Below are 16,265 nucleotides of genomic sequence, written 5' to 3'. Positions count from 1 at the left end.
CCAAGTTTAACTTTTGTAACTTCTTTCAGAGAGTGCCACCTCCACTTCTAGCCTGAAAGACTTGGGAATTTATTAAAACTCCACTTGTCTGAGATACAGTCGATATTAACAGGAAAAATTCACAAAGCTCAGTATCTTTTAAAGGCTGTAGGGAGCAAGCGCGGCTCATAGCAAACCCTGAAGCTGGAGGAATGGAGCATAACATTTAGAGCTATGACAAAATGCCTACCACAATCCTAATGAATATGTGTTTAAACTCCAGACACCTGATGGTCAATTATAAGAGAGTCCTGTAAATATTAAGAGTGGTTTTTCAATGAATCCAATTGTAATGAGTCTCGCTCTGGGTGGTGCTGAGAAAAACCAGATATGTAATTGCAATGTGCTCTGCTGCTGTTCTGATTAGAGCTGTGCTGGGATCTCTCTTAGCTTCTATGATGCGGGAAAAATCTGCATATTCTCATTCAGTTGATGAAGCATCAATATCTTTAAGTTGGCCATTGAAACACCGTCAGTAGAAAACAGCCAATGAATTACCCTTGGGTTCAGGTTCACTGCATTTTACAGTTAACCACCAGGTCTGAGTTTTCTTACTTTTAATTGTAACTCTAGACATATAAATTGTCACATCTTGAATTATTGGTAAAGACATGTTCATGCAAAACATCAGTTAAATACTTTTGAAGATGCAAATAACTAGTTAATGTAGGCATTCAAAATTAGCATTTGACCTCGAGGATTTTCATGTGAGCTTTAATGCTAATTCATTAGGTGTGTTTGGACAGTATAGTTTGCATTCTGAATTCCTGTACAATGCTTGTTCAATGAAGTGAACGGCTGTAGTTAATCTACTGGAGACTGCTGGTTTGACTAATCATTGTAATATTGCTACAGCTAGCAGCCACAGTCAGCTGGGCAGCACTGTTTTGTCACACACAGGAGGCACCCCAGTTCATCACAGTCACCTTCACAAAAAAGGAAGCAGGAGAGAACCCTGCACAATCCTGGAAAGATTCGAACAACGGCTCTTGCCCTCCCTTTGAGAGAAGTCACTGCCATCACTCCTGCATTTGCCCTTATGGCTTGCTGTTACACTGGCCACAGCTCTCAAGAAGCACTGAACACATTTGGGTCAGTTACTCAGTGAATCATCTTTAGTCTATGAAAAATCAGAACAAAGAGCTGAGGAAATTGGGAAGGGAGGTAAGGGGATAACATTCCTTTTTTCCTCTTTGCCACCTTCTTGGAAATATGGGAAATGCCTTCAGCACTTCAGCCATCTGCAAGGCTTGTGGCTTCTCTATTTTATTCTCAGCAGGTACATCTGGTTTTTGCTCAAGGGATGGACTTTCACCTTCCCTTTTTCCTCTGACACGGACATCTGCAAAGTAATGAGAATGAAACCACTTCAGTCACTTTCAGGGAGACTGAGTTTTCTTGAAACATAACAGGAACTGAAAGCAGTGGCAGCTCTTAGAGCAGAGCTCTATAAGCTTATGCAGTGGCATCACATCTTGCTGCAATGCCAGGCTGCCTAGGGAACTTCTGTCCATTCAACACCTCTTCCAATGACATCTTACACTAGTTCTTTGAAGTTCTTGAATCTGGAAATAATTAGTGGCCAGTCAAAAGTGGTGTTCCCCAGGGTTCAGTATTGGGGGCAGGTCTGTTTAATATACTTATCAAGTGCACCCTCAGCAAGTTTGTGGACAACACCAAGTTGGGCAGGAGTGTTGATCTGCTGGAGAACAGGGAGGCTCTGCAGAGGGATCTGGACAGGCTGGATCAATGGGCTGGTGCCAATGGTATGAGGTTCAACAAGCCTCAATGACAGGTCCTGCCCTTGGGTCACAACAACCCCATGCAATGCTACAGGCTTGGGGAAGAGTGGCTGGAAAGCTGCTGGGGTGTTGGTAGACAGCTGGCTGAATATGAGCCAGCATTGTGCCCTGGTGGCCAAAAGCATCCTGGTTTGTATCAGAAATAGTGGGGCCAGCCGGACTAGGGCAGTGATCATCCCCTTGTCCTGGGCACTGGTAAGGCTGCACCTCCAATATTGAGTTCAGTTCTGGGCCTCGCACTACAAGAGAGACATTGAGGTGCTGGAGTGGGTCCAGAGAAGGGCAACAGAGCTGGTGAAGGGTCAAGAGCACAAGTCTGATGAGGAATGGCTGAGGGAACTAGGATTGTTTAGTCTGGAGAAGAGGAGGCTCAGGAGGACCTCATCGGTCTTTACAACTACCTGAAAGGAGAATGGGGAGGGGTGGGGTTGGTATTTTCTCCAAAGGAAGAAGTGATAGGACAAGAGGAAATGGCCTAAAGTTGTGTCAGGGAAGGTTTAGGTTGAATATTAGGAGAATTTTCTTCACTGAAAGGATTGTTAAGCATTGGAACAGGCTGCCCAGGGAAGTGGTGGAGTCATCATCCTTGGAGGTATTTAAAAGACATGTAAATGTGGCACTTAGGGACACAGTTTAGCAGTGGACTTGGCAGTGATATCTTAATGGTTGGACTTCATGATCTTGAAAGTTTTTTCCAACTTAAACAACTTTATGGTTCTGTGATTCTGACGTCCAATGTTTGGCAAGGGCAGCCTAATACGAAAAAAAAAAAAGAAAAAGAAAAGAAGTTAAAAAAATCAAATCTGTTTCTTCAAGGCTCCATGTTTAGGATATTTGGAAATTTCACAATAATTGCCAAATTCCATTCATGGTCCCCCCTCCTTCCTGACAAGCTAACTTTACTCCAGACCTCAGATACAGTAGATTCAGCTCACATCTAGACATCCATTCATCCTAACCTTCTGTTAGCAGCACTGTTGTGACAGCTGTGCCTTGTGTCAGGACTGGCCAGCTGCAGGGAACAGGGGTTGAGATAAATATGACAAGAGTGACACCAGCTTTGTACAAAGGAAATCAGGGATTGTGATGGCTCCCCAATGTGTATATGAAATATTACTTGTACTCCTCTGCATTTTTTTGACTTTTAATCGAGCCATGACCACAGGATTCTAAATTAAAGTGACTTTGCCTTCCCCCTCTGGTGTCAGAAGTGACAACACCTTCCAGAAACACAGGCCTCTAGACTGCATCTTTTGGCCAAGCTGTAGTGGCTTTGGGTGCTTGACGTCTGTTGATGTCTTGAGCATATGCTATCATTTTACGTGCGAGCTCACGGATTTCACTGGATAGGCTTTCCACAGGATCTTGGCCAAGAAAAATAACCCCCCAACAGTTACCTCTCTGAAACACAGACAAATAGAAAAATAAATCACTGCCCCATCTTGGCACCTGGTTTGCTTTTGAATCCAACCTGCCTCAGCACATACTGTTTGCTATTGCTGAAAATAGGTGCCTCTAGTTCTGTGCCTTTGGAAGTCAACGTGCTCCTTAGTGGCCTTGCTCTGCAGATGACGTGAGGTCAGCCTAGGGATATTAGAGGGAGTCCAAAATGTTTCATAACAATTGAGAGAGAAAGCACAGCTCAGGACCAGTTTGTGCTCAGTTGGGGCTGGGCTGCAGACTCTGACAAGCTTATCTGCTGATGTCAAGAGTGATTTAACATGTGACAGTGTGTGGAAACTGGCTGTGCAAGCAGTTGCAACATCCAGTAAGAGCAGCAAAGGCAGCAGGAGTACTACAAGTACTTTGCAACTACAGCAGTTCACACTGAAGAAAATCCCCACAAAAAGCATTTACAGCCATCCTCTGACAGAGGCTGGTTAGTAAGATGGGCAGTAAGTGGGATAACTGAAGGTTCCCTAAGGCAGCTGTGGTGGTTTCCATACCCCAGAGATAAGGCTGGGTGTGAGCAGGAGCCAGGAAAAAGGGGGGTGTGACATAAAAGGGAGGAGAAACCACATTTTCCATGACCCAGGAACTTTCCCCAGTGTGGGAGAGAACAGAAACCAGAAGCACATTTGCGTCTTCTCTGGGGTAAAGGGATTAATCACAAAGAGAAAATGCCTTGTAATACTGTGACTCAGCAGAAAATATTACTTACTTGGAAACAGCTGGAGGACACAGCCACAATGCAGCAGTGAGTCAGGGAAACCTGGGATTTGGGCTGTTACCTTTACCCTCCCTTCCAGACAGTCTGAAAATTTGGGAATAAGGTGATTGCTTATAAAGAAACACCTCATGTTGCCTTGTGTAGCCAGTATGGATTTGGACTGCACAGCAGAAATAGAAGTACAGAAGTCATCATTTTTCTTTTTGTGGTGTCTTCTTTGGCACTGATATTTCTACTGCAGCTCCTGTGGCATGGTCCTAGCAAAGCCGGGTGGTGTATCACACCGAGCCTTCTGACATGTACAGTAGTCTAAACTGGTAGTAGTACAGACCTACATCACCAGCTTTTCCACAGGAAAAAAAGAAAAATGAGGTAAAAAAACTCCTATCACCACAGTCTATGCTGGTTTTAGGGGAAAATCTCTTAGAAAAGGGGATAAATAAATCATGTGTTGTCTTTTCTGAGAATGACCACAAGCAATGAAGTGAGCTTTCATCTCATTTTTGATGAAAGCTTTTTGAGCTTTCATCTCATGGAGTCAAAAGGAGGTAAGTCTCATTCCCAAGAAAGACATTGTGAGGGCAGGATGTTATCCAATTGCTCTCTCCTTTCTGATTTACTTAAGTGGTTCTGCAGAGCAATGAATGGTACCTGGGTACTAAATCAAAATACAAGTTAAAGGAGTTTTAAGGACTTTTAGGCTGTCCTACTCATCTTTTAGGAAATGTTAATTTTTCATAAACCCTTCAGATCAACCTACGTAGTGGTTTTCACCATTTTATGTTACATGACAGTCTGGAGACCCCTGCCAGAAGTAAATCTCATGGTCACTGGAACATGTTGCCCAAAGAAGTGGTAAATGCTCCATTGCTGGAAGTCTTCAAGGCCAGGTTGCACAGAGCTTTGGGCGACATGGTCTAGTGTGAGGTGTTCCTGCCCATGGGGGGGTTGGAACTAGATGATCTTAAAGTCCTTTCCAACCCTAACCATTCTATGATTCTATGGTCAGTAGCAGTCTACAACTCACCAGGAAGCTGACTTTCCCCTGCCCTGATTTTATAACCCAAGATACCGACAACAAGCAGCAGGTAAATAGTTAAAGGAACCTAAGTAAGTAAAATAAACAGACTAAATAAAACCTAAATAAAATTAAATAGCAGGCAAGGGAAAGCTGATACACGGTGACAGTGAAGTTAGGTGTGATTATGTGACCTAGTCACTACAGAGACTGGGTAATTACAAGCACTTCAGGATCATTTGTGTGGCAGACAGCATGAAAAGGTAGGATTTGGTGGTGAAGAAAAGATGATGGTCTTATGAATTTGAAATAGTTCAATATGCAAAAATGTTAGGTATTTTAATTACTGGATGGATTCATGGATATATTACAAGTCCATGAAACTGAAGCTGGGATCTGCATTATTACTTTTATCAGTCATGAGGAACAAATGCTCTTTCCTTGCTGCTGTTCTCTTTTAAGCCTCACTGCTCAGCACTCTGACATCTGAAAGATTATAATGAGCAATGCCGGTGGGTTTTTCTCCCAAAATTTCTGCTGACAACCCCTGGTGATGTGTTAGAATACAGTGTTGGTATTGGGCCACTGCCAGAGGGTGAGCCAAGAAACCGGCTGTGGGAAGTGACACCAGTCCTTACAGCTGAAATCATAGGAGTGAGTGAACTTCAACTTCGCAGTCATTGGGCATAACTGCATGCTCACAGATGTACCCAGGCCCTGGTTTCTGTCTTGTCTGAACAGTACAGTTTTCAACCCAGGCTGCCAGAGGTCATCCAAGGACCACCATGACTTCAACGGTGTCTCTCCTGGTGATAGCTCTGCACACAAGTCCAAAGCTGCCAGTAACTTCTCTTAGGAGTTCTCTCTGACAAGCAGCCCTCTCTTCAGCACTAACTAAAATGAAGCCTATAGCTTACCTCATGTTAAGGAAGGGCCTAAGCCAAAACAAAAAGATAGCAATAAATCCATCATTAGAAGTTCATCTTCTTCGCTCTGTCTTTTGACTTAAATTGCTGCTTTTATCCTTGTTTTAGCTACCATCTCTAACACATAAGAAATATGCTGTGAGCCTTGACAAGCAATTGAGATAAACACCAACCCTTGTAAACCCTCAGACAAGAGGCTGCATTTCTGTTATATTTCAGCAGTTTGGAGAAACTACCAGAAGCCAGCAAGGTATAAATACTTATTAATCCTTACCTTGCATTAGTACCGTGAATGGCAGAAAGAGAATTTGAGATTTTACGGAACAATACTACACAGCTATACTACACTGATGCCAGCAAAGAAGTTTCCTCAGTTGAAAGGTGTCCTGAGGTCCTTATGCTTACTTGAGTTGTTAAAGGGTGTTTAACTTGGCCATGCCAGTAGTGTTCCCTGCACATTTTATGTTGAAACAGAACAGCAAATTTAGCTTCCTCGTATTTTCTTCCTTAGGCAATTCATCTTCGGGAAGAAAGATTATAAACATTCTGAAAGCCAGCATTTCTTTACAGTCTCACAGTACAGCTCACAGTACTCTATTAAGAGTTCCAGTATGGGTGGTACCATTATTAGAACCATAATATCCTCAGGGTCCTTATGGTGGATTAGAATTTCATATATAATAGTGACAATAATGACAGTAATAATAATAAAGCGATTGTTAAACCTTGTGTTGGTAGATAGGAGTTTGAAAAACAGCTAAATATGCCTCAGATGCTCAAACCCAGTAATGCAAATGTAGAAAGAAACAAATATTTATTACATATTTATCCTTTTGCTCTCTGTGATGCTTATTTAATGCATGATGTAAGGGTGGCACTGCTACTGTGGTATCCTCCTGATGAGATTGGTGCTGTGAAACCACCTGCAGTACAGAACAGAAGTGGACACATGAGATTAGCTAATTAAGTACTGTTCTTTAGGAGGCTGGAAAATAGAGTAGAAAGCTGGCAAGTTTGAGGAGGCTGAAGTGAAGGCAAGAGAAAAGAGATGAGGATCCCATTGCTCTTCCCATCTCTAGGCAGAAGCAGCCCGTGGCAGTTCCTTCAGTATGCCTGGGCACCTAGGCCATGCAGCAGCCTGCACTGCCACTGCCATTTTGTCCTAAGGGATGGGGAGGGTATTTTAATTTTCATTTTGAAACAGTAGTAAAGAGAGCATTTCCTCATTTCCTTTGCACCATGGCTCCTGTGTGTTATATGCGTCTTCAAGAGAAGGCAATGAAAATGTTTGTCAAAGATGCATTCAATGTAGGGCATGAAGCAGGTCTTGTTTGAGGAGTGAGGAGCAGAGGGACGAGTTTTAGCAATTCTAAGGAAGTCCAGGAAATAGTTCTTGTAAACTTGCCTGAAATCATAACGAAAATGGAAGATAAAGTGCTTTAAAAAGAGAAAACTTTAGCTTCGTCACTTGCCAATATTTTCTTTTCTAAAACTAAGCAGCCAGGCAAAAATGAGAACAGGGTTTGACTGAATTGTTCGGAGGGGCTTTTGGTTTGCGGTTTGGTTTTTTTTCCTTTTAATTTTTAAAGTATGCAGTAACTTATATTTCTAGATGAAGTGGAAAGAATAATAAGCAAAAATGCATGTAAAATGCAACCGAGTTTGTTTTGCTTTTTGCTTCTTTAGGAGTGGGGTCTGGAGATTGTGTTTTGTTTTCTTAGAAGACTTAGAAAGCAACTCACATTCCAAAAGCAGTTACCAGTTACAGTTTATCCTGTTTGTTTTTCAAGAGAGTATGAAAAATACATTTTTAAATGGCAGAAATACTTTACCATTGCTAACCATTTAATTGCCAGACAAGAGCCACAAGTTAGTAACACTATAGTGAAGTCTGTAAAAAGGACAACATGAAAAATTATTAGGTGGCTTATTTAGCTTACAGCTGTTCTGCATTCTTATTGCACTGTATGATATGTCAAAGAATGACAGTTTTCATTTTCTCTTCTGATTGCTCTGTTTAGCTCACTTTGACACAGATCACTGTTTTTACAAGAACACAGTCCAGCTGGAGGGCAAACATTTCTCCTGAGGCAGCACTGGTCTCTGCAAGGCAGTGGTAGTCAGGTCCAGCACTGGATTCAAGGCCCTGCAGAGGAGTTGTTGGCCTCTCAAAGCTAGTACAACTTTCCTTTCTCAGGTTTTTGGGTGCACTGCAGCAGCACTGTCTTCAAGCCACACTGCATCCTCCACTAAGACAGACAAGTCGTATCAAAAGGGCTTAGGGGTAAAGGACAGCTAGTTCAACTGGGAAAGGTAGATCAGACAAGGGAAGGTCTTTGTGATCCAAAGCAGGAGATAGACGCAGAAACCACACTTCAGGAGATAGATCCAGAGACCACTTGCCACTGAGAATTCCTAAAGCTGAAAGGAGATACTAGAAGGAGTAGTAGTAAGAGAGCTTATTGAAAAGCTGATCCTTAAAGACCAGAGAGTTCAGAAGAGGATGCAAGAGCAAATTTTTAGCCACTCAGAATATCAATCCTACTAAATATATTTATGGTGAGAAAGACAACATGTCCTTACAGGAAATGAATGTAAATACATTATCAGAGGCAAACATCTGCAACTGACTGAGGTTATTGTTTATGAGACTCTCTGTTGACTGCAGTGGAAAAAGGAAACAAGCATGCAAGGGAAGTGGAAGAAAGCATTTGAGAATCCTCTTCTGCGCAAGCATGAACATGTTTTGGTTTTCACTTGGTCTCTCTTGCAGTGTCCAACTGCCAAGCTAGCATACTTCTCTCTACTGCTGTTTCCTCAAGTGTCAGGCAATTGAAAGTGCCTGATGCCTTCCCCACAATGAAGTGTCTTCCCCCATGTCTTCCTCCAGCATATGCATAACTGCCCTGGGTCTTTGAGTCACTGGAGAGGTGCCAGCCCATGCGCTGTTTTCTGGGCATTTCCAAATGATTCAAACACTTTTTCCTGTGGAGGTTGTTTTGAAGTGTTCAGACAAATGATCCTGCCCATGCCTGTGCTGGGAGAGCAGGACACCTGCCACCTCAGCAAGTAGCCCCCAGTACATGGTCACACACATAGATACGTGCAGAGCTCACAATGCAGGCTGAGAGCAGTGATACTGGTGAGTGTGCTGCAAGCAACCTGGGTCACACTGAGCCACCCATGCAATGGAGACAGTCACCTGAGAGGCAGCAGATTGCAGAGTACCAGGAGACAGAAAGCTGTGCCCTGGTTCTTGGTGCAAGGCTGAAGCAGTGCAAACTCAGAGAAAGGCTTCAGGGAGAGTATTGCAGAACTACACACATCTTGCATGTATAGCTGTCTTGCACCTCACAGGTATATAAAGGCCAAGACTTTTTAGGGTCCCCATTGGCCATACCAGGAGAATTTTATCATGAGTCAGTGAAGGTTTATACTTACATTTTGAGTATATAGCCTAGGGCAAGCTGAGCCTTAAGTCACTAGAAATCGTACAACTCATTGTGTACCTCTTTAGCATCAGAGTTGTAGCCCAATCTACAGATTACCAAAAGCATGTGGAGGTTTTCCTACCAGATACAAATAAAACCAGTGAATAAGATATCCTTTCACATGAAAATATCTTTTAATTTATTCCATTTTGCCCTTCTCTGTTTATTTTTTTGCCTGCTACTTCAATATAAAAATAAATACTGTTTTAAAAAATGTTATCCTGGCCATCTAGTTATAGTACTTCTATTGAGCTCAGTAAACTATAAGCCCAGTCCTTGCACATGTGTTTCTCTGTTAATATAGGTCTACTGGACAAAGAGCTAAATTGCTTGAATTTGTTTCAATGGAATGACATTGGAAGAAAACTGAGTTACAAACAAGAAAGAGGGCTTGCCTTCTAGTCTCAGTATGGATGGGCCTGATGAATCAACTGCCTCTTTCCCCTAGAGATAATCCTACCAACCCACTTAGGCTCACTGGAGAAGATGAGTTGCTAGGGAGAGAAGGTTGAGTCAATTTGTTGGTTTTGTGGCTAGATACCCCATCTTTTGCAAGCTCTGTAATTCCATGGCTCAAAAACAGGTCAATTTTTCTTCCCCACATCATTTCACTTTCTAAATGATTTAGGAGAGGCTGTGTATCTGCCAAAAAAAAAAAAATCAAATTTTCTAATCTCTTTAGCAAATCTGGACTTCTGGCCTCCTCTTTCTCCTTCTTCCCCTTGCTTCTCTTTTGGTTCTTTCCTTTTCCCACCACTCCTTTTTTTTTTTTTTTAATCCTATTTCTGCCTCAGATGTACTTTTTTTTCCACTGAAAAATAAGATTCTTCCCAAACTTCAGCACATCTCTTTTGTTCATTACTTGGCCATCTTCAGCTTTCCTGCAAAGCTTTTCCCTGAACCTTGTGAAAACTATATTGAGGAAATGAGTGATAAAGACAACCAATAAATAATTTCCTGAGTTCCTCTCTATCAAAAAAATGCTAAGAAAGGATTGTTGTTGCTGCGAAGCTGTGAGACCTAAACATAAGAGTTCGCAAGACATTCTGTCTTGTCCCTGCATGTCTTCCCTGTAAGGCTTACAGCCTGGAAAGCACACCCTGGTCCTCAGTCTCTTTCCTACATACCACCTACATGTATAAAATAATGCTGTTGTAAAGGTCTGACATAACAGCACTTTGGGGTTTGAGGACTTATACTTTCTTTCCTCCTGCTTCTCACTCATGTGCTATGAACGGTTTCTGGGAGCTTCTTTGTTCCAATGGAGCATGAGATCATTCAGGTGGAAGGCACCTCTAGAAGTCATCTAGGCTACCTCCTCAAATATAGTTCAAAGTGTGATCAAGCTGCTCAGTGCCCCATCCAGTCAAGCTTTGCACAGCTCCAAGGATGGTTATTCAACAGCCTCTGGGCACTTGTGCCAGCAAAATTTAAATGGATTCTCACAAACATCTTTGAATCAAGACAGTAAGCTTCCCTCTTTTCTGTTGGATATACCTCACCAGACCACTCTGGCACATTAACAGCCCATCCACTGTATACACCAAGCTCCTTCCATTCCACAATTATTTCCATCCAATATATTTACTGCCATCACAGCACCCACGTCATGAATTCCTCTCTGATACATACTAACACTAAGCAGTGATATCTCCCTTTTAGCCAACTCTGTACACACCTAATCCCTGTTTTCTCACAGCTCCCTCATCCCTACATCACACAAGACTCTGAAAAGGCTTAACTGAAATTCCCGGGAAGAAAACATATATCGCTTCTCGAAGAGTCTATTGGGCTGACACTATCCAGTGCTGTAAACACATGTTTAATTTTATCCTGTTCACCTCCCAGTTTGTCCCTTCATCCAAAGTTTTCTTGAGAGCTTTGCATACTATAGCAGCCAATCACATAAGGCTTCCTGGGTCATCTCCTCTCCCCACCCTCTTAACTAAATGGCCCAGGTTTGCTTTTCTTCATGTGTGTTATTGTCCTCATCTGAAAGGTCTGAAACTAAGAATACTTGCTCCCAGGGCTCTGCTTCCATGTACTAGTCCCTCCAAAATTCACAGGCACACTTTGCTCCACAATAATCTAGAAGTTTTCTGGGAAAATGCCAGACTTGCTGTATCTTGAATGGCAGAAGGGGCAGAAAAAATGATGACACACTTGTGATCCAAAATGACTTATGATTATCCCAAAAGTGTGAAAAAAGAGACAAACTAACTGCACCGTAGCTGACAGTGTGTTCATAGCTTCAACTGTATCTCTATTGTCAGAGCTTATCTGTTTGGTCATGGGGATACAAAATGCTGCCATAGTGCTCAGTTTCATTTCTGGAGTTACTAGCTGGAGAAACATGAGAAGAGGTAAAATCAAGGCTTAGGAGTTAGCTACCAATAGGAGAGATTTCAGTTTCCTTCTAATCTCTCTGTTTGTTGACACATGGCTTATTATCCCAGTGTGTTATCTTTTTCAATCAGCTTTCCCAGAAAAACAGTTACCAGCACTGATTTTGTAGTACCCATAGCTAAAATAGTTTTGCAATATGGGGAATATCAACAAGATGGATTTTGTTGGCCTCCTGCCAATTTTCTTCAACTCTTCTTGAAGGGGCAAAAAATCACTTGGTACAAGAAAATCTTTTCCCCAGTAATCTTTAAGAAATCTACACATAGAAATAGATTCTTAAAAAATTTTAATGTCATGCTCCACATTTAAGGAGTTTCACTTTCTAATTTCAACCACAGTTATGAATAAAAACCCTGATCCCCTGCTCAAAACATAATATAAATGTCTTAAGCATGCCAAGTGGAACTTCTGGAATTTCATCCTAGAAATTTAAACCAGACCTAATTCTTTCATCTGCTCAGTTCCTTACAAAACCATCATTAAAAAAAAACAAAATACCACAGAAGTAAAACTGCCAACAAGAATAACCTTAACCTTCTGTTGCAGCTCAATGGTAACAGCACTAATCTTAAAAGATGAATTTTGTGGGTGCTGTTATTTAGTTAGGAAAAATGGTACCTGCATGGTATGGATAGTCAAAGATTAGATTTATCAGTACTGGAAACTAACTGTAGTGAATAAAATGCAGAAGACTGGGAAGTTGGAAGCCAGCAGAGAGAAGTAACACAAACCATGTGAATGTGAATGGTTATTTATAATAGAATAAGACAACATTATGTACATAAACCCAACTAGTTACTATGTAAAACATAATGGTTTATGCCATCAAAAGGCATCACGTCTTTTTCTCCTTTCAGAGCCAAGACTAAAATTTACAGACTGTCTCTCTACCAGAGTTACTCCAGACTGCAGCATGATCACAGCTGCTGTTTGTCCACCAGGGGAAAGGAGCCGATTCCTCCTTTCTCTGGAGTGTAAAACACTGTGTTGAGCTTTCAGCAGCTTTGCTATGAATCAGCTTGAGGGAGCTTGAACCCAGGGCATGGGAATGCCCCCAGATGGCTAACCAGCTCCAGCTTCCCCTCTCTCCTGTCACTATCAGTATAGCTGACATAGTACAGCTGACTATATTACAGTGCAAATACTGTCTGTAGTGTAGGTATGTAGTATAGCTGATGAAATTCTGCTCCTTTTTTGTATCAGGAAGAGAACAGCAGTATCACTGAGGGTGATATTTAAGAAAATGGGAGCTGTGGTTCAGAAAGTCTGACACTGTGGCTTCTTATAAGCGTTGTGGCAGCGCTCAGTGCCAACCAGGCCCTGCAGCAGTGTGACAGCATCCACAGAGCATTGCTACCAAGCTGCAGAGCAAGGGACATCAGGGACAATGGTCCACTGGAAGGATTTCTCACACATCACTTAATATAATGTAAGTTTATAAATAGCTAACACATTCTAGACTCTCATTTCTAATTCACTTTCTGGTCAAGACAAGAAAGCTGAGCAGCTATCACAGCTGTCCTGCAATTTGGAGGTGCCAAGAGCCGCTCCTGATATTTTAGAGCATTCCCAGCTAAAAAGAAACATTTTCTATTTCATATAAATTACTTCTGATTTATTAAAACCATTCCGGGTTACTGAAGGGAAGAAAATTAAAGTGGTGCAAAACTGTCATTGATATTTCTTTTGCAAGGTTGCAGAGTAGCCTTGGGTTGTGGTAGAGTACCATAAGGATGCTTTCCATGTGACTTTTTTTTCTTCCTGATAGCTTGAGAATGGCAGGTTTGAAGTGCTAAAGCAAGAGGGAAGTAAAGAAGAAAAAAAGATAGGAAAGAGCAGAAGTAGGATAAATACCCACAGAAGCTGGAACAGTGATCTACAGGTAATAAAACGTATTGTCTGATGCTAACAGAGGAAATGGCATGCCATGTCTTTTTCAGTCCAGGTCAAACCTGAAATTGTCTATATAGTGTGATGCTGTATTAACATTGAAAGGAAGCCCACTGCACGTGTACAAGGGAACATGCTAGGCAAAATCTGATTTGAGGGAAAAGACATTGTGGTGAAAGAGAACCTAAGTGCAGGGCAGGCTTTGAGGATACAGCAAGTATGCCTATCAGCAGGGAATTAATGCCAAACTTCAGGAGTATCAAGAGACACTGCTGTGTGGGATTACAGGTCCCTACATGTCCCTGTTCAGAAAAAGCTATTCAGGAAAAGGTCCTTAATGAACCACTTTAAAGTATTTCAACTTTTTTTTCAAATTTAAAAAAAACAAAACCAACCCACAACTATTTAAAAATCTTTGAAAAAAGGTATCACTTCTCACAAGCAACCACGTAAAATTCATTTCAAAATGAAAAGCTTGTTACTCCAAAAATCCTGGGACTTCATTTTGGAATTACAAAATGTCATGGTCCCATCATGTACTTTGTGACAATTAATTACATTCTCCTTGTTACTCCAGGGTATGTGAAGATTATTAGTGCTTAAGGGCCTAACCCAAAGGAACAAGTGGCAGAACAGGCAGAGTGACTTTGTCCCTTGGCAAAGAAGTGTCCTAGTCAATGGCAAGCAAAGAATTTCAAGCAGATGTCATCTAATGTTTGGAACCATTAGTTCCTCCTTTTCTGATATATATGCTCTGACTCATTTTCTTCTTTGAGGATGCTCATAAAGATAGATATCTATCTCTCTGTGGTAGTGTTTGTTCTGATGGTACTACTTCTAGAAAAATTTTTTCGAGAAAGAGCTGAAGGTCAAAAGAGAGTGAACAAATAGTACAGAAGGTAGGAGGGATGGTAGAAAATATTTCCCACTTGTCTGTCTTTCCTGCCAGGTTCATAATGGATTTAATAGAAATGTTGCCATTGAGTTCACCCCCTTGCAGTAATTTTACCATACCATTGAGAAAGTTTTAAAACAGCTTTCCCTCTGTGTGGCATTGATCTTTCCCTTTTGAGAAGCAGCTATTTTCATTACCCCTGTGACCGGTTCTCTGAAACAATATATAAAAATTTGCTCAACAGGGACACGAAAAGGAAACTATGAAGAATGAAGTAATGGAATTCTGGAGATGTGAAAGGAGCCTCCCACACATTTCTTATCATCGTCAGAAGCCAAAAAACATCAGCTCTGTTTTGCTGACTCTTTGCAGGCTTTTGATTCTGCAGAGGCTCTCAGTAGACCCAAGATCACTGGGAGCTCTGGCAAAATTTGTTGTCTAACAGGTTGTGCAACCCCATCACATTGCTTAGTAGAAAAAATTGTCAGCTGTGTATTTACCTATTTGGATTGCAAAGCATGCACTGACAGTGGTGAGTGGCTGCAAAACTCTTCAACTTGACTTTCTCTGCTGTTTCATCAGATGAGTCCTGTCAAAATCAGAGTAGTTAAAACAGCACAAAACATATGCAATTGCTTTCTGTAGGCCAAGACAACCATTCAGGGAATAGCAAATATGCCCAAAGCATGATCTGGACCTGAAAGGAGGTGAGGAGACAAAAGTCCTCATGAAATCAATTTGAATTTGTCTGTTAATAGAGTGATGAACATGTTAATGTCTTAAAACTTTCTCTTTTTATTACGTGGTTTCAAGAGTATCTGCTGCTTTGGAAATGCGAGAGGTGAATGTTATTTGAGATGAGGTAAAACATTTCTCATGTTCAACATAAAGCTGTAATTGGTATGGTCCTAGTAGTCAGGCATTGCAGCTGCCTCCATCACACTGACACAAGCATTTGGGTAGACGTTCAGTGACTCAGATCACACAAAAGATCCTGGTTAAAATTGTTTTGTATTAAATTCCTTTGGTGTCTCAGTTTCCAACTAGATCCTCTCCCTAGTCTGACACAACTGCTCAGCACTGACACACATGGGAGGTGGTGAGAAAAAGTGACTCATGGCAGAAGTCAGATTATGGATTAGCCTGATACTCTTTTTGGTAGCATCTTTCCCACATTATCACCCATTTGGTAGCACATTCCCACCTCCCAAGAGTTAGCAGGGCTCATTGAAAGAACTTTAAATTAGATTTGAAGGGGGAAACCAGGCTCGCCAGAGATAAATCTGGAGACAGCACCCCAGTGTTTGAGGAACAGTGTGCTAGCAAGGTCCTTCAGTCTGCCATGGAGGTATACGATGGAGATGCATGTGTCAGCAAAGACACACATTGGTAGTGTGTTAGAAACCACAGAAGTGCCAGATAATGGTCACATAGGAATTAGAAGCAGATTTCAGTAAAATAGGCATGTGGCACCCAGACTAAATGGGAGACACAGCACTTAGCTGATGATGGCATAGCAGTGTACAAGGAATGTCTTCTATATGACTTTGAAAATTTCCTATTAAAAATGCCCCTTTACTCTGCTCTTGTGAGACCTCACCTGGAGTATTGTGTGCAGTTCTGCTGTC

General features: G+C 41.6%; 1 long non-coding RNA gene across 2 annotated transcripts; it reads right to left on the bottom strand.

The window, feature by feature from the left end:
* Positions 1-581: 581 nt before the first annotated feature.
* Positions 582-10,012, bottom strand: LOC130604404 (uncharacterized). Of its 2 annotated transcripts, XR_008973445.1 has the most exons (4): positions 9,397-10,012; positions 6,777-6,878; positions 4,003-4,095; positions 582-1,381 (listed from the first exon to the last, which is right to left on the bottom strand). It is a non-coding gene; the product is annotated as an uncharacterized LOC130604404 (long non-coding RNA). The 2 variants fall into 2 exon arrangements; XR_008973446.1 differs by lacking the exon at positions 9,397-10,012 and having other exon boundaries at positions 6,777-7,182.
* Positions 10,013-16,265: the final 6,253 nt, after the last annotated feature.

This window comes from Pezoporus wallicus, unplaced genomic scaffold, assembly GCF_028554395.1.
Source record: "Pezoporus wallicus isolate ANWC-B61680 ecotype Strahan unplaced genomic scaffold, APGP_CSIRO_Pwel_v1 contig_47, whole genome shotgun sequence".
Taxonomy (NCBI): Eukaryota; Metazoa; Chordata; class Aves; order Psittaciformes; family Psittacidae; genus Pezoporus; species Pezoporus wallicus.
Note: the sequence above shows the minus strand (reverse complement) of the source record. Positions and strands in the feature narration are given on the sequence as shown.